Here is a 19,628-nt window from a genome sequence, read left to right as displayed (position 1 = left end):
TGGCAATTAAAATTGCGTTATATTTTTTGTATAGTTAAATTAGCTATTTTGAATGCTTTACACTATGAAATACAGATCTTAAATTAGCCATGTATTTTTTTCTCACATATGACAAACTTCATGTATTTTAAAAAAGAAGTGTTTTGCAATAATCTGTTTATGTTATTTCATTTTTTATTTTATTAATGATATTTTTATATCAGAACGCAGTATATTTTATTTGTTGTTGGTATCATTTATAACGCTGGTAAAACAACGTGCGATGTCAAATTCATGTCGCATTATTATTTTGTTAGCCTTAATTGTTCTGTTTGTTTATTTTCATTCCATTGTCCTTTTTCTTATGAAATATCTCCATTAATTAGAATTAAGAAGGAAAACACATTTATTATTTAATAAAGATGGTAAACAAATTATTTTTGTGGTAGCTTCTTTTTTTGTCACTAAAAATAATTGGCCAAGGTGCAATCTACTCATCAATATTAAAAAAAAAAAGATGGAACAATAAGCTTTATCCCTACTGATAATAAAAATGAATATTTATGCGTACCGATGCTCTTCAGATCAGACTATTTGATTTACAGTTACCAAAATTGGTGCATATATATCTTGGAAGTGGGTGAAAATGTGAACCTTGGGGCAATTTTTAAAATTTTTTTTAATTAAATAGTAAGCTGAGTTTTGAAATCTTTCCCCGATAACCTCCGAAACTATTATTGCATAAAAATAGCTTTACACCATTTCAAAATTAAAAAAAGTATATATATTTTTTAAGGACACCAATTTATAGTAGTTCAATTTTTTCCTAATTTTTAATAATTTTCCAAAAAAAAAATTTTTTTTGGCAAATTTTTAGTAATATATTATATTGTTGTCCCGAAGTGCAAACTGTTTTCACTGTTTCATCAAATATTTAATCTTGGGATTACTTCCATTGATGAAAGCTAAGGAAGAAGGATTCTGTTTAACATTCGTGTAGTTCACAGAAAGACTAAAAAGGGAATTGGTATTACCCCTAAATTCCGAAAATTGATAAGCTAGACAACTTCGTTTTAAACAGCGTTATGATGGCATGCCTAATTCCCTGTAAGGAACCTCATGTACACGGTGATTAGAATATATGTAAGATAATTAAAATAACACGATTTTAGTGTCTGATGATTTGAATCATGGACATGAAATTATGGCCAAGCGATTTAACAGAAATTAAATATAACCAATATTCCTTTCGAAACAGTTGGTCGTCAAAGGAGGCTAGTTGAATAATAAATGAATGCATCAACATAATATTTAGATTTAACCTGTGTTGCAAAAAACTATTTTTACTATACAGAGATCTTTTATTTATTATTTATAAATTGTCTACCTACTAATGATATATCTGTGACACTAATTTATTTACATTTTACATCTTTAAATGTTATTTTTCTTAAATCTTTGGTAGATATTTATTACGAAAAATCTCAGAAATTAAGCACTAATTCTAGATCCAATCACGTAGTAAATTTTTTTAATAAAACGCAATACTTAATAATCACACAAGTCGTGACATTGGATTTCTTTCTCTTTTGTGGTATTCTTAAATAATTATCATGGAAAATATTATTTTTTTATGATTATTTCTACTTTAATCCAACAATTGTTCACCAGAGGGGTAGGGAAAGTCAAATATATCGTTAGGAGGTGACCTTATACAACAAGCGGGTTCCCGGTTTTTCTTCGGGTGCATTATAGATGACGCACAGTGATAGATACACACCATCTTTATAAACACTGGTGACGTGACATTGCAGATGGTTTCTTTAATTATTAAACGGACCCTGTATAATGGCGTAACTTGGCTCCTTAGAAAAATGTCAGGGAAAGAATCAGCAATAGCTGTTTTGACAGACAATCATTGTACCCGTATTATTTCTTGCTATGGTCTGGCCATTCTGCTTTACTGAACAGCTAGCGAATAATCTCATGAAGATTTTACGTGAGCGGGGATGATGGATTATCCTTGAAATCAGGTTTTGAATTGTACCATTCCAATCAAATATTAGAGGTTCTGCTGCGTGGTCCCTAATTGTCCAAAAAGTAATCAAGAAATAACCAACAGAAGTGGGTGGTTTCGAAGAAACTACTCGCATAATCTCTCATAAAAGAGTTATTTTTCCCTATCTCCGATATAATATGATGGACCTTGGTCAAAGCCGTAATGAGTGTTGAGATTTTAATTTTCACACATGAGAGTTATGTGCTTCTTAGTATAGGAAAGAAAACCGGTACTTGTGTATTAATGTAGAGTTTTAATTAGTGGCCATTACCATTCCACTGTTATACTGAATGCATCCAATTCAATTTAGTTTTATTGTATTGTAATAGATGGCTCCATGGGTTCTACTAAGCGAAAGTGCTAGGTCACGTGACCATAAATTTTAATAAAGCGAGCTGTTGGCCTTAGCTCGAGAGCAGAACAGAGCAGAGAAGGAGAGGCGTTACATAGCTTAGCTATGAGCAGACATCTTGTTAGGCTTCGCCCTTCGTGCCATCTAAATATTTTACTTCTAACTTTAATGTAAATAATGTTTCCCGTCCTAATTGTTAATATCCTTTTAATTTTGTTTACTGTAAATAAACTATTTGTTTTTCTTTAAAAGTTTCTTAATCAGTACCCTAGACACTGATCCAAATGGGATTGAATGGGCATTTTGTCCCACCCAGTCCTACATTAATTGCATGCCATTTATGAACAACAGTTATAGATCTTTTGCGAATGCAATCTGCGGTCTTTGGCGATCCTTTTTGGTAGCTAATGGTATTTAAAACTTTACAATTCGGTCAGAGCTTATCTCAGAAGATTAAACTGTTAAATCGTCAAGAATATTGCACTGAATATGATTCGTAGGACCGAAAGACTGTATACAATTTAGATATCATAATTGTTTTCAAAAGTAAATTTATTGACTGATATAAAATAAAGCATTACTTACCGCATTCAAATACTTTTGAAAATAAAACTAAATTTTATAAGGAACCGGAGGATTTTTTGTTGACTAATTCTTTGAAATATTGCATAAATTGTAAAACATATTCTGTAGTGCTGGCAACACTTTAATGCTGAAAGAATCGATTTTCTGTAATCATATATATATATATTAAACTCTTAATTTAATCCAAATTAATTTCCAAAACTTTATCTTAATTTAGCCCATCGTAACTTCCTTCTAATATATTCTCTTATTTCGTGATCCAATTCCACTTTCTGTTTAGTTAATTCCTTTGTAAAAATAATACGCCATCAATCTACGTCTTAAATGAAAGTCATCCCTTCTGTTACCCTTGAAAAGGTGTCAAAGGTCACCAGGTGTATTGAATTGGTGCCTGGCCAGAAATCCTAGGTTATATAAGACTAGTGATCATTTGTTTCGTGCTCTTCTTACTTCTGCTTTTGCTTCGCGCTGCGCCTTCTTGTATATAATCATGCTTGCCACTCGGAATAGAATAAAACGAAATTAAAAATACAATGTCTCGTCTATGTCTTCAAACCTGCATTCTGCTTCAACCAAAATATATTACATATATATAATATTTAAAAAACATGTTTACTTTCAACAAAAAAGTTTTTATATTTATTGAAGTTTTATTAATTCCACTTCAATTTTAAAATAAAATTGTATGGGAGTTGAAAGAAAATCAGGGAAACACATAATATATTGAATATCCAAGGCTTCTATAATAACTTGATTATAAAATATATGATTTACAAAATTTGGGTTTAAAAATATTTTGCTGAAGAAGTTATTAAGAGACGAATTTACATAAAATCTTTTTTTGAAAATTTTGCAAACATTTATCCTGGCGAACACGCTCGCCACCAAAGGCGGCTTGTAAATCAATATAAAAATATATCTACAAAAACTCAGCATTAAACTAAATTGAAAACTCCTAAATGTTTAAAAATTTGCGAGGGAATCAGTTATAGAGTAATGTTTCTGTTTCTGATATGTTTGAATAATTCTTGTATTCACATCACAACATATTGCCACGCAAAGAGTTTAAATATTCACATTTCTTTAGTTTAACCGGTGTATAGCTATCCTGAAAAGAATTAATTGTTTTACTTATTTTTATGAATCTTGAAAGAGAATTTTTCAAGCCTTGAAAACAGAAAAATCCAGAGTTTCGAACTATTCAAGGCTTTCATTTTTAAAGCAGTTCTAAAATTTCCAATAAAGTATTGATTATTTTTGTTAGTTTTTTATTTACGAGCTAACCCTTTCTCTTGGGTATATTACATTAATCTAATTATATTCCAAATATAAGTAGTTTGATCATAAATACAATTTTTTTTCATATTCTTTCTGAAATTTCATCGAAATTTACAAATAAAGTAATTTTTCATGAACAGTGCCACAACTAAGAGCTCTGTATCATCTTTTCCTATGACCTACAACTTCGAAAATACTCTGAACTTTCATTTAATTAAAATGATTTTGTAACATATAATAAAATTCATAGAAAAAATTTTAAAACCCATTTACTATCTCACGAAATAGTAAAATAATTTTTCTTTAATTGATTTGCATGTTTAAATTTTGATGCTTATTGTTTCTAACATTAATTACTAGATGGCACCACAGATCAGAATCAAAATTTGATTTAATTACTGATTAAATTTTGCGATTGTCATCGCAAATATGCAATTTTATAAACGTATCAGAAAGTAGTTGAAAGTTCAATTAAAAATTCCATTTTATTATCTATATCTTAAAATTAATTCGGAAAAAAAAATATTCTCTAAGCATTCCAAAATAAAATTTTTTGTATCTGTAATAAAATGTCTAAATGGAAACGCGTCAAACAGAAAGGCAATCAAAAGATAAATAATTTCCCTTCATTATATTTTCCTCTTTAATATTCGATAATTACATATAATATTCTGAACAAATATCCTTATGAATTTTAAAGGCATTTTGATTTATGTTCCGCTAAGATTTTAATGTTTAATTTAATAATAGGATTTTCTTCAGAAGCATAATTAATTATAATTCTAGCAATCATTTCTTCATCTCTGTTTTCTCCTTACCATTATAATAAACATTAAATATTTTCAACACTTTCTCTTTTAATTCCATTAATGGGAATGGAATTTAGAATTTTATTTATTTATTTATTTAGTACTGAAAGAAGTATTTCTTAGTATTGAAAAAAAGAACTATTGATTTATACATAGAATTCCTAGAAATGCATTTGGTGAACAATATAATTGCGTCGTTTTTCACAGTAATCAAAGGGATCTAAAAATAAAGTAATATTATATTAACTTCCTTAATAAAAGTTAATTGACATGTATTTTAATTATAGGATGGTTCATTAATATCGATTTATTTCAAAAAACGAATTATGGATCTCACTTAGATTTTCTTAGAATCTCAGTCGTAAACAATTTAATTGCAGCGTTTTCCAATGAAATGAAATAAAGTGATCTAAAAATAAAGTATTATTTAAATTCTTGGAATTAAATAGAATTTTGTATTTTGGTCTTTGTATTTTGGAATTTGGTATTTTAGAATTTTGTATTAAATGTATTTTGGTAGTATTGTTATTTATTAATAAATATTTTAATAATTATTTTATTTGTGTTGAATAATTAAAATTAAATTATCAATGTTTGGCTATTGAATTTGATTTTTCTTCTTTCCTTGTAAAATATTATTTATGAAAATTTTTTTTTTAATGTAATATGATGTCTATGCAATAGAAAGTTTAGAAATGTGCTAAAAAAGTAAATTAAGTATTTTTTTTATTGTAAAAATTTTAATTATATAAATTTAGACCAGCCAAATTCTTAACTGAAGATAAGTAGCTTTTAATTAGTAACTTTTTAAACTTCGTCGCATTTCAAACAGAAACATGTATTTATCTTTAACGAATTTTATATTATAGGAAAAGTAATAGCTGGATTCGAAATGAGATTAATTTAAGATAAGCATCATGTAAATCTATAGAATTTAACAGTATTTAGAATAAGAAAGAAACTGGCTGTATTTGAAATTTGTCGTATGAGATCTTTGAGTTTACAAAGTGCTTTGTTGTCATTTAAAATAAAAAATAAATATGAATCAGACAGAAATTTCAGTTAGATCTTATTTATTCTTTTAGTTTAAATACACAAATCTGAAATTGCTTCTACAAGCAGAGCAAGAGAAAACCCTGCAAATGATGGCCAATTTTCTTCTTGATACTTTTCCCTTCAATACCATTTTAAAATTTACTTAATACTTTAAAGCAGATAGATTGTGTCACTGTCTATGATTGTACCGTAGAGTTTTCCTTCAATTGTGAGACAAATGTGGTCCAGTTTCTCTTCAAAAATCCACCAGAGGACAGATAAACTTTCTCCTGAGATAATTCGGTTTTCCATCACTCTGTTAGTTTTCCATAAGAAACTGTCACCTTTCCTTTTTAATAAAGCAAGAATTCAGAGGCGTACTTAATTGACTAAAGCCTGACCAAAATAAAAACAACAACAACTTAAACTCTACACACCCTTTTTTTAAAAATAGAAACACACTCACATAATTAATTATGGCACCAGGAATAGGAGCATTTGTCTAGAGAGCCTATAACTCCATATTGTAGCGAAATTGAAAGAAAATGAAATAAGATGCAAGGTATAATTTCCCACATAACCAAAACATTCTTTTCCTTCGTAACTTCCAAATGGTTACATTATTAGACTTAATAATAATTAATAAAAGTGATTAATCGTTGCACCACATTGGTAGGTTATAATTAATAATAAACGCATGTTGATAATAACCGATTAATAACATCAATCATACCATATGTACAAAGAAAAGTATTCTAAAATGACAAACATTTGGACCTTGAAATTTAGGTGAACCATTATATTTTAGACCTACCTGAGATCGAAACGAAAATTTTGAGTACTGTATCTGTATCATCTGTGAATACTATAGCTGAAAAGCCTAACAAGATAGATGACTATCCTGTTAAGCTTTTGACCAAAAATTGTAAATTTCTTTTAAATTCTGGATGAAATCAGTTTCAGGGAAGCCTGCCTACGCCAGTTTGTGTCCATATGACCAAAATAATTAAAAAATGCAATGATCTAGATAAATGAAATATAACGTATAATTTAATTATAATATTTCATAGATTTAAAAAAAAAATCCGTTGATCTATCAGTATCAACAGCTTTCTTGGAAAATCTTGTAAGAAGGTTTTGGAGAGACCACTTCCGTTGGTTTTATATCATGGTGGTAAATTTATTTTTTAAAGCGCCATCATAATATGCAAGTTTAGAAGAATGTTGAGATAAGACACTTCCTCTAGTCTTTATACACCAAATTATTGCTCCCGATAAAAGATCGATGGCATGAAATAAAGGTTCGTAATCGGCTTTAGTATGGGAAAAATAAAAATCTAAAAAAAATGAGAACTTTTACTCTGAATCAAACTTTTACTTACCTGAAACGGTTCTGCTGAATACAACTTTGTCGTTCACGATGAAGGTGACTGTCAAAGCTGTTTTATCACCTTTGTATGAAAGTCGGTCACAAGCTGCAAAAAAGCGTAAGTTAAGTCTTAAATGTAATTTATAAGAAATTTTCTAACCGCTCATGAACCTCATAATATTGATATTTATGATTCAGAAAAATAAAAACAGGAATCTTCATTTAAAATGCTTGTATCAAAAATAAATCATATAAGTAAATTCTCATGATATAATAAGCATTGCTTAATTTTCCTTCATGCTTGAAAATATTAACTAAAAATAAATGAAATCTTATGGCATTTGAAATGATATACAGGTAATTAAATTTAATGTACGAAAATGAAATTTAAATTAAAATAATAAAAGTACATAGAGATTTCTGGGGTATTTGTTTTTATTTTTAAATAGCAGGAGGACATTTACTTGCATCTAATTTTTCTACTCAAAAAATTATTTTTAAATTATCTCACTTTTAAAATAAATGATTTCGAGATTCGATTCGATTATTTATTTTTTGAAAATAAATAACGCAATAATCTCTCTTTAATAAGTAACATAAATTTTCCAATGAAAGGAAATATTTTCTATATCTGTTTTATGGAATATCAAAAATACGTATTTTAAAAATATTTTGATCTAGCGTTTCATTTTTTGTAAGAATTTAATTCTTTAGTCGAACCTTTGTCACTTTCCGATAGGTTAGAATTTTGAATTAATCGTATTTGTGTATTCTTTGTGAAAATTCACTATTATGATATTTTCCAAGACTAATTAGTAGATTAGTTGAGTAGATTTACTAATTAAATTTTGGGGTTTTAATAAAAGATATTTTAAAAGTGTTATTATTATTATTATTAATTACAACGACACATACATATAAAAATGCATCTAAAAGTTATAATTTGATGGATACTACTTAATGACATCGTGATTAATGTTATCATTGGCTTTATATTATCAAAATCCTCTTTTCTCGAACCGATGTATGCAAATATACATAAAAATATACGTTTAGTGTATATACAACGTCAACTATGTTATCAGTTTTGAAGTAAAAACATTGACTGATCCATTTTTATCCAGTGTTAATCATTAACATTAATAGAATTTCTTGCTCCACTTGTGAAGACACACCTGGAAGTCCTTTTTCTCATAGTATGAAATTAATATTCTTTTTATCTAGAATAGAGGGGTTCTGATTGGCTCAAACGGGCAGCTACGCTGTCAGATCTGGATTGAAATATGTTGAAAAGCCATAAACTATTGCTTCCTGCGATTGAATTACGAAAACAGAATGGATAAAAAAAAAAGAACTGATTTGAGTATCCAATACAAAACTTAAAATTCTGAGCAGGTATGACAATTTACCTAAAATGACTAAAAATAACGAGGGTTAGTTGAAATTTCACAGCTTTTTTGTAAAATTTTGAAAAACTATGATCTGCTTGTTAACGAAATCTAGCAATAAACATTGCTGGTTATAATGGGGATGAATATGTTGAAGAAAATCTTTCAGCGAATGCATCTATTAATTTCAAACACAATTAATTTCAACAAAATAATAATTAAAAACATTAAGACTGCGAATATTAGGAAAAGGAATAATAAAGAAATAATTGTGGATAAGAAATACTAAAAGAATTTTTTTCGTAAATTTTGAAATAAATTATAGATAGCCCTGAGATAGGGTTTCCCTTTCTTTTTCCTTACAATTTGAATATGGATAATTTTACACAATATGGTTATTGCTATAAATCTATAAATGTCATCAAGTTTCTGAAATCCGGAAGAGATCATCACCTGAAGCAGGTTGTACTGAGGAGTTAGTGAAAAATGAAGCTGAAAATAGGTACATTTTATTTATTAAATATGAAAGACAAAGAAATATCTTTTCAAATAGTAATAAAAAAATTGAAAGCATTTTGTCTGATTTAACTTAAGTAAGCTAACATTCAACAAGGAAATATTTGGTTTATTTTAACCTTTAAATAGATCTGTAGTGAAAGCTTATAAGCCAATTAACAGCTACACTACCAGAGCAATTGCTTTTGTATCGTGGTCATGTTACTGGACTGCGAACCACAAGGTCCCATGTTCTATCCTCGCTCATCACAATACGCCACAGATCAAATAGATTTATTAATACAATCTAAGCAAATGATTCAATTAGAGGATATAATGGAAGTTAAAAAACAATATAATGTTATGATAAAAAAAATGTTACAAATATATTTCCCAAATGCTCGTGTTTTTTAAATGCATATTTTCTTTTTTGTGAAATTCTGATTGTTTGAATTCTTTATTCCGTTCAAATACTGAATAACGTTAAGTTTTAATTATTTTAAATCAGTTTCTTTATCTTTAAATCAGTTTGTTTTTATCAGATTCTTTTAAATCATTTTGAAAAGGGAATAAAGCTGCTTTTTGTTTCCGTTTAAATCCTTTTCTTGCTTGTATCTATGCCCATAAACGATCTGTCAAACAGTTTCCATATGAAGGTTCCGAAAAGGTAACAAACTATTTTTAAATGAATACACGAGTAACTTAAAAGAAAGAAGACCTGAGCGGAAGCTCTAGAAGAATTAAATCAAATTCATGGTTTGCAGGCAAACCAAACATGTATTTTTCGATAAATCAAGCTTTGAAGCAACCGAAAATGTTCTTTCTACGAGTATCATTCAATTTTAAAGAAAACATTGAAGGAGCGTAACAAGGGGAAATGAAATATGAATATATGTATATTAAACAAATTTCATTTCTTTAAATCTATACATAGAGGGTTTTTTTTTTTTTCAAAAATTTTTTTGCTTACATCTCGCAGTGATGTTGCCAAACTTTATCTTTTTACTAATATGAATGAATTTTCGATATATTTTTGAACAATATATCGAGGCATCTTTAAAGAATGGTATGGATAATTTATGTTATTACACGGGTTATTCCATTTAGAATCATAGATTGCAATATATATATATATATATATATATATATATATATATATATATATTGTTATGTAGCCATTTGTTACATCACTGAAATTGCACCCCAGATAACACATTCTAATGAAAAGAAAACATCGAAGCAACTTGGGGAATAAAAAAATAAATAGAAGATGAATATACATATATTAAACTTAACAGATTAATTGGGTTCATTGGTTGCAAGAAAAAGGAACACCTACTTTTCGGTACATTTCACTGTCAAGTTACTGACTTTAAGAATATTTTTTTAATTGAAGAAATTAATCAAAAATACAAACATTATGAAATTTAAATTTAAAAAAATTATTTCTGAATTAAACTAAAAAAATTAAAAAAGATGCAAATGTATACTTAGAATGACGAAACAATTTAAGGAGAGTGATATTGCAGACGCAGCTATGGACGCGGGAGGTTTTACCTGCTACTGGTATGTACTTCCCTTTTTATTTTAATGATTTTTTTTTATTTGTGAGTGATCTTTTGTAGTTTATGTTGTGTTATTGTAATTTCGCTTGGATTTGGAAGTTATAATTTATTGTTTTATTTCTGTGAAACTAGTTTATTTCTAAGGCATCAATTTCAAGGAATTTTCGGGTCACGAGGGGTCAATATTTCTGGATGAAAGTCAGACCCCTCACAGAAAAAAATCCCTTGTTCGAATCCCTGCCTGAGGGTGACCCTTAAGAAAGTTTTCAGGCTGGATTCATCATTTCTTTTCTTTTTTAAAAAAATTCTTTTTGTTTATATTAACTGAATATTTTCACTAATTTTCAATTGAAATAATACTTCGAAATAATTTAATATAATTAAATGAAAGTTGAAACTACATATAAAAGGCTAATATAGATTTTCTTATATGTTATTTAAAAAACATATATACTAACATTCTCTGTTCAAATTCAGTCTTGGTATTTCTAAGCGGCCACAGCACATGCATCTGTTGAGATTGTCACACTCGCAACTGAAAGGAAGCAGGGAATCAATTTCAAGTTGAATGTCCTACGCTAATTGTTTATCTAAATCTAAAATGAAAAACGAAGAAACTCAAAAGTGGAATAGAAAAACAATACAAAAAGTACAATTTTAAATAACTTTTAATTTTGAAACGTCATACTCTCTTGATAAAAAAAAATTTAACAGATATAATAAAGTGCACTCTTTGCTATCCATTCTAAAGCGCTTCATGTTTATCCAAAAAAATGAAAATGTTCTTTTATATAGTTGGGTTTATATTATTATTCGCAACTCTGTTTCAGTGGATGACTGATGAAGAATTTTTTTTTCAAAGATGCTTTTTCAAAAATCTACAAATTCAACCTCTTTTTCAGACAATAAAGGGATTTCATGATAAAAAGAATTGTCACTCTCTTTTGAAGTTATCTGTTTACCTTACTAATTTTGGTTTTCGTAAAAGAGATTTATTGTGATAAATCGACATATCTACATCAATCATTAAGTCATTTTTACTTCATATATATTCAGGTATTGATCTGTTTCTCCTTTTTTATTCTATACAATTAGAAGGAATTTTAAATTCAATACAAAAAATATCAATCAATTATAGTTCTCTGGTAAACATATTATTCAACGCGCTTCCTGTATCAAAAGATGTTTGATCATCATAGTATGATATGACCATGAAACTAGTTTGAAAGAGAAATAATTTATTTAAAAATAAAGTCGAAATTGTATTTTTAAAGGAAATTTTGGGTTAAATACTTTTTTCCCTTCCAAATTTCTACCAAAATATCTTTTTAATTGTTTAAAAGTTTAAAGCGATATAGTTATAAGCGATAGGTTTTTGGTTATTCTAATTATTTAATTTTGTGCAATTTTGAAGTAGAGTTTGAATATCAGATCAAAAAATCTCTGTAAGAATACGGTTGTTATCTAATATATTGATGTTTATTAGATACTTAAATTCCTTGTACGCCTGTGGAAAAATAATATTCTTCGAATTTTCATTTGAAAAATGGTAACGCCTATGAAACAACATATTGCCTACGCAAAAGAAACCTTGATGCATAGTATTTGTTGTTGTAGATTTGGTTATTGTAAATATATTTTGTAAATAAACCCTTTTTCCCTTTCCCATGTTTTTAGTATATTTTGAATGACAAGAAGAAATAAATACACTTAATATTCAGCAACATCAGAAGGCATTTTATGACTGAATATGCAGAAAGTCAATTATCGTTCTCTCAGTAGTTGGATTATGATGTGTTAGTTTTACCAAATTAATGGCTTTGTAAGAAGTGTCTTTGCAAATGAAACGTGTGTTTAGCATTCGTTTCATAAATTCAGTAAATGTTTCTTTTCAGTCAGAGAAAGCGAATATCTTGGAAGATCTTTATTTTGAATATATCTCTAATATATTCTATTTCTAATTATTCTAATATATTATATCTCTAATTATTCTAATACATTCTATTTATAATAATATATCTCTAAGATCAAATTATCTTGGTATAAAAAGTGCTGAGAAAATAAATATTTTGGAATCTGAGCAGATTAAAATTGGTAGAAAATCTATAATGTAAAATAGGCGAATTTCATAGAATGTAGAATGAGTTTGGATGTAAAGTTGATACTGTTGCAGTTTTCTTTCTATTTTTCAAATTTATTTATTTTCATCATTTTTTGGAAAAAAATAATCTTATTATAATTTTATTATATATTGTTACAAATCTGTAATTTTGCTACCCGGCAAGACTAGTGTCATCGTAAGAAAGACCATTGTAAGATCTGTTCTGTGAGTGCTAAGCTTGGCGACCATTTGGCGACTTGGCAACGAATTTGGTGAGTTTGGCGACAAAAGGGATCATACTGGAAAGTTTGTGAAGTTTCACGATCCATCCACTAAGACCCGAGATACATTCAGATAAGCCCTGATTGGTCTGGAAGACTCTAGTCCCGCCTCCCGGAACTATAAAAGACAGGCACTCTGAAGTCGTGGGTAAGAAGTTGTGTGCGTAGTCAGAAGAAGTGTGTGTGAGAGGAGTCGGAGTCGCCGACAAGTAAAGAAACTGGAGGATTAGACAGCAAGCAAGCTGCTGAACTAGCAATTAAATGTGCTGCGTCATTACGATTTATTGGCGGTATTTGTTGTAGAAGAAAATTTTTGTAACAATATTGATTATTGAAATTCATAATTTTCCAATGATTTCTTTTGTTAATTTTTGGCATTTGTAACTTTACAGCGATTTTATTAAATAATTAGTCAAACTAGATTTAATTTTTTTGTTATATAATTGCAGCATTTTAAAACTATGATTTTCTTTTGCATTCGGCATGTTTACCACTATGGAAAAAAGAAATGTTGCATTCAAAATATGATATATGGAATGAGCGTAAAGCGTTACATACCAATTTCTTTCAATTCTACAACTTCTACTGGATCCTAAAAACAAGAAAAACACACTTTCTTATTTCCAAATACTATTATTTATTTTTAAAAAAATGTATAAATACCTATTATGATGTGAGGTGGTCATTTAAAGAAAATTTCTTTTATAGAAATGAATGAACATCGAATTATTTTTATAAAACTAATTCAAATATAAAATTGATCTTATTCCTAAAATATGGTTTGTTAATGTTTTTATTTCGATTACAAATCTTTAAATCTGAAATATTTTTCTACTATCTATGTAGCTATACATAAGATGGTATATACTTTTCAGGTTAAGAAACATTAGGAATAATAAATTTGATAAAAACACTTTCTAAAAAACCATTTTGATTAGTTTACATAAGTGTAGATTTTCAATTTTCTACTATTTGTAGTCTTTAATTTAGAATTAATGATTATAAACAATATAGAATTTTAAAATCTATTTTTTTCTCAAATTCTTCACCAGAAGGAGCTAATTATATAGAATAAAAATTTAACTTAGTCAAATGATTGATTTCATAATTAAGTTTTGAAAACACTAAAATAATGTACAAAATTCCAAATTCATGGCGTATCAGGAAATAAATTAATAATCAATTGCGAAACTCCTTTTTTACGAACACGAATGAAAATAAGTTGAATAAAACAGTGTAAAATATGAGTTATAAAAATTCAATATTAATGTGAATTCTAATATTCTAAGAAATTGCGGTGGAATCAATAGCGCAAGAAAGGTTTCTGTTCCTATTGTGTTTAAATAATTCTTCCATTCTTATCGCAATATATGCTGCACAATAAAAAAAAATCAGGTTAAAATTGCTTTCACTTAACCAGAATGGCTTCACTAAAAAGTATTAGTTTTGCTATTTATTTTATTAATATTGAAAAAGAATTTGTCAAATCTCGAAAACAGTTTAAAATTTAGAGGATTACGTTTCATTTCAAAGAATATAGCAAAATTTACAATATACTATTTATCATATATGTAACATTTTTGTATGCTAACCAACACTTTTTCTTGTTTTAAATATTTATCTTATCCCCGTTATATTCCCAAATTAAATACTTTTATTTTCGTATAATCTTTAATGCACCATTTTTTTTATTTTCTATCAGAAATTTACAAATAATTTTTCAAAAACAGTATTAAAACTTGACCTATATTGCCTGTTTTCGATAAGCCGCATCTTCGGAAAGATACTGAATTGTCACTTTATAAAAATTATTTTGTAGCATATGCAATTTTTTATGAAAAACTTTTAAATGCATTTATTAGAAACGAAACAATATTTTTTATTTTAAATTTTTTAAAATTTTCATGTTTTTTTTTTGTTCCTTTATCTAACTATTAGGTGCGCCACTGACACATAATCAAAATATGATTTAATTATTTATTAACTGATAACTAAATTTTGAGAATATTAAAGCAGTGTATTGTCACCAAAAACTATCCAAGTGTATGAAATTTCGATCCTTTAGCATATCTAGAAAAGTTCAAAAAATCATTTCGAAATTCTATCTTTGTAATGTAGATCTTAAAATTAGTTTGGATTTTTCAGGTGTTTAAACAAAATTTTTCAAAAGAATCTATAAAAAAATTTATTGACCAAATCGACGTTAAAACGAACGACCCCACCCCACCCCTACAAAAAAATAAACGATAATTTCTTTTTCTCTTAATATTTTTCTAAGTTACAGTCAATATTAATATTAAATATTTTCATCATTTCAACTTTTTTTATATTTCAATAATGGAGATTATTTCTTAATATTGATTCATTAAAAAATGAGTTATTCATTTACACTTAGAATTCATAGAAATTCATTTAACTCGTGAACAATTTAATTGTAGCGTATTTCAATGAAATCAAGCAAAGGTATCTAAAAATAAAATAAATTTCCAGAATAATATGAAGTAGTTAATTGATATGCATTTTAATCATAGTATTATTTATTGATACAGCATTAATTTACTGAATGTAATTTTTCCATTTCTTTGCAAAATATTATTTGTGAAAAAATTCTTAATGAAACACTATATCTATTCAACAAAAAATTTAATAATGCACAAAAGAAATGAATTAAATATTTCCTTTATTGAGTAATTTTAATTACATAAATTTGCATTAACCAATTAACTTATGGGATGTAACTGTTAGCTAGTAAATACCTAAAACCGATCGATTGTATCACTGTTTTGGATTGTCCCGTAGAGGTTGAATTCAATTTAAGAAAAATGTGGTCTAGTTTCTATGTAAAAAAATCCCACTAAAAATAGATATACTATATAAAATCGGTTTTCTACCGCTCTATTATTTCTCATTGAAAAATGCCATTTTTCCTTATGAATACGAATACTTGAATTCGGAGCCTTAGTTTAATTTAAAATGATTAAAAAAAATTCTACCTTAATTTATCATTTACACTCCGTTTATGTGTGTGTGTGTGTAAACTTTTTCTCAAACAGTTAAATGTTTTGATAATTGGAAGGACTAAAATGCACATTTTAGTATTATTTATTAATCTAAACATTCATACAAAATTTATTTTAATTAATACAATGTCTTATCAATTTTTTGACACCTGAAATAACTTAATTCCACTGTATTAATACCAGATTCAGCTCTGTGTACCGTCATTATATTATATATAACAATTCTACTCTGCAATATTTGGTTAGGATTTCTACCCTAAGAAAGTGTTAAAATTTAAAGAAAGCTATATTTTGTTAGAAAACCAATGAACTTCATTTACAGAGAAAATTTAAATGTCTACGACTAAAACGAAACTAATTTTTATTTTCTCACATGCAAAGTATAAGAAGTAAAAGTATAATAGTCAAAAATTCAAATTCGGGATTTAAATACATTTCTGCGTTTCTGATCTCTTTCAGTCCGAAAACTCATTTTTAGAATTATGTCTGTCTGTCTCTGAATATAACTCAAAAGTGTTTTGTTTTAGACAGATAAAATATGCCTGCTATGCATACCCGGTTTTTTTCACTATGATAAAATGCTCGTGAGCGAGAATCTGAAAATAAAAATCGGAGCAATTTTTGCCGAAGGTACTTAACTTTTATGCTTAAGGGAAGACGATAAACCTTTAAGAATGCGAGAAAGTTTCGGGAAAACCCTTTCCATTTACTGTGTTTATGTTCTTTCTATTTACTGATAATCATAGTGTGGGTAATATAATTAAATTCAATGCTAGAGAAAATGAATGAGCTATTTGAAATTTCATTTTTGACATGGAACATAATATTACTTACTGCAACGTTATTGCCAAAAGGGCGAGAATAAATAATTTCATTTTTGATTAATTCAATAAAACCTGGCAATGCAAAAAAGATATGTCAAAATTTCTTGGACACACTGATGCAGATTATTTGAAGGTCAGAACATGCCATTTTTATGCGAAAACAAGAAATTAATCTCAGTTTTTTATCTAATCGGAACATTAGAATAACAATGTTGTCTTCGCATATTGATAAGCATCTAATTAAAGAGTTCATTCAAAATGATGCAGGTGCGTAGCATTATTGTTTAATCGATTCAAAATCAGAAATCTTACACGATTGCAAGATCAGATAAAAAATACAAAGCTCTTTTGAATATAGAAAACATAATCCATTGAAGGTATAGTTAGTATAACAAAATTCGAATATATGTTAAATGGCAAGTATATAGAAATAACATTTTATGATTTTTAATTCCTTCTAAAGGAAATGGATGAAATGGGCTTTTCCAATTATTTGTCGCTAGAACAGTTCTTAATCTTTCATATTCCGATTTATTCAGCTATGAAAAGGCAAGAGAAGAATCTTATTATCAATAAAATATAATCTACGTTATGTTATTTATATTTTATCATCAGATGAGAAACAGTAATTTTTATATTTAATTAACAAAAAAAATTTCAATCTTTCTACTTTCTGGTATACGAACTATACAAGGAGAAAATATTGTATTCATCAAACTTCGACAAGGAGAGAATATTGTTTTCTTCAAACTTGATGAATCTCTATCTTTCAGATTTATGTGATTCAGAAATATGTTTTTGAAATTGTCTGTATATTTTTCACTACGTATTCTCATTAAATGACAGCTTAATTTTATAAATGGGGTATTTTTCTAATTAAAATATCTAACTTCATATTTATGTTAAAGCTATCTGTTTCTCATCAATACTTGCAAAGATGCCTATAGTAACTCTAATGATATATATATAATCCTTAGCACATCATTAAGAAACAATGTTATGGTTATTTTGGAATAGACTGTGTTATTTTGAACAGCGGTCAAATGACAAAGATGGTGCCTGAGCTGGCATTCCTTCTGTCTCTCGTCTACACCTTACCAGGGGTGTGAGAGACGTTCGACTCCGACACATTTTACATTTCGGTTCTTCGGCGAAATCAGATTTCGAGCTAGAAACACGCCGGCCCCATGAGCCACACCATTACAAACAGACCACCACAGCGCATATCTGAGAAAGAGAAAGGGTGAAATGTTTAATTTGTAAAATATGAGCACAAATGTATCTGCTAGGAAACACTCCATCATTTGTTTGCGTCAACTGGAATTTAGATGTAGATTGATTTTTATATTAATTGGTTAAATAATTTTAACTTTATTTTGTTTTATACCACATGATATTTTTTACTATCCATATGCCAAATTATAATAATAATAATCGAATGTCTTATGTACTTTAATTAATGGAAAAAATAGTAAAGATTAAAAAAAATTTAATTTGTTGTTTTTAATGTTACAACTTGCACCATATATCTTGCAACTTGCTCTATATTCAGGGTACATTGTAACAACCGGCAAGTTTTGAAAAAAAAAAAATTCTTGCTAAAATGAACAAAAATTGTTGAAGTTTTTTTATGTGCAATATGAAAAATAGTTATAATTAAGAAATCGCAAATACTTTTTAAAATATAAATATTTTTCCAAAAATTGTTACAACTAATCCTGATCTTACCTATTTAAATATCCTGGAATTTTCATTCAAAATAAATTAACTTAATTTCTGCTTATGCTTAACTTACAAAAAAACTTATAATCTTTGCAGAAATTTCAATAAGCTCCTTGACTATAACTGGGATTTTTTTTCTCAACTTATAAAAAAGTGATATTACATTTTTATTGGAAAAAAAGGTGCTCTTTTATCGAGTCGAATTTTTTTTTTTTTTGGGGGGGGGGAGGGACTGTGAATCGAAAAACAGATTCTCGTACTCCACAAATCCCGGAGAATATTTTTGATTAAAGTAATCAGCGTATTCAAGATTATTCCAACAAATGATTTAAATACCCTTTTTTATATTTAATTGCTCAAGTATTTTAAAGAGTTCAATATTTGGATTATTAGGAAAGAAAAACTCAACCCTATTTTTGTTATAAACTTGTTAGATTTTTGTATGGTAGTTAAACAATTAGCATTAGAAGGGATAATTGACATAAAATTAGGAGCCTGAATAAGAATTTAACGCGCATATTGATGGAGTGATCACAACATTGGATTTTCGGTGTGTATTTTCAAGATGGAATTCAATCACTTGTTAATATTTTTAAGCTAGGTAATTGCAATTCAATTTTCAACTTTAAATCTATAAATCGATTATATATTTTAGAAATAATTATTTCTTCTATTTTTGAAATTCTAAATTTCATATCTTTTATCAAATTAGCGGGAACTTAAACGCTTTCTTACATACTTTCTAATAAAAGTTTGATCCCCCACC

This window comes from Argiope bruennichi, chromosome 1 (genome assembly GCF_947563725.1).
Source record: "Argiope bruennichi chromosome 1, qqArgBrue1.1, whole genome shotgun sequence".
Classification (NCBI taxonomy): domain Eukaryota; kingdom Metazoa; phylum Arthropoda; class Arachnida; order Araneae; family Araneidae; genus Argiope; species Argiope bruennichi.
Note: the sequence above shows the minus strand (reverse complement) of the source record.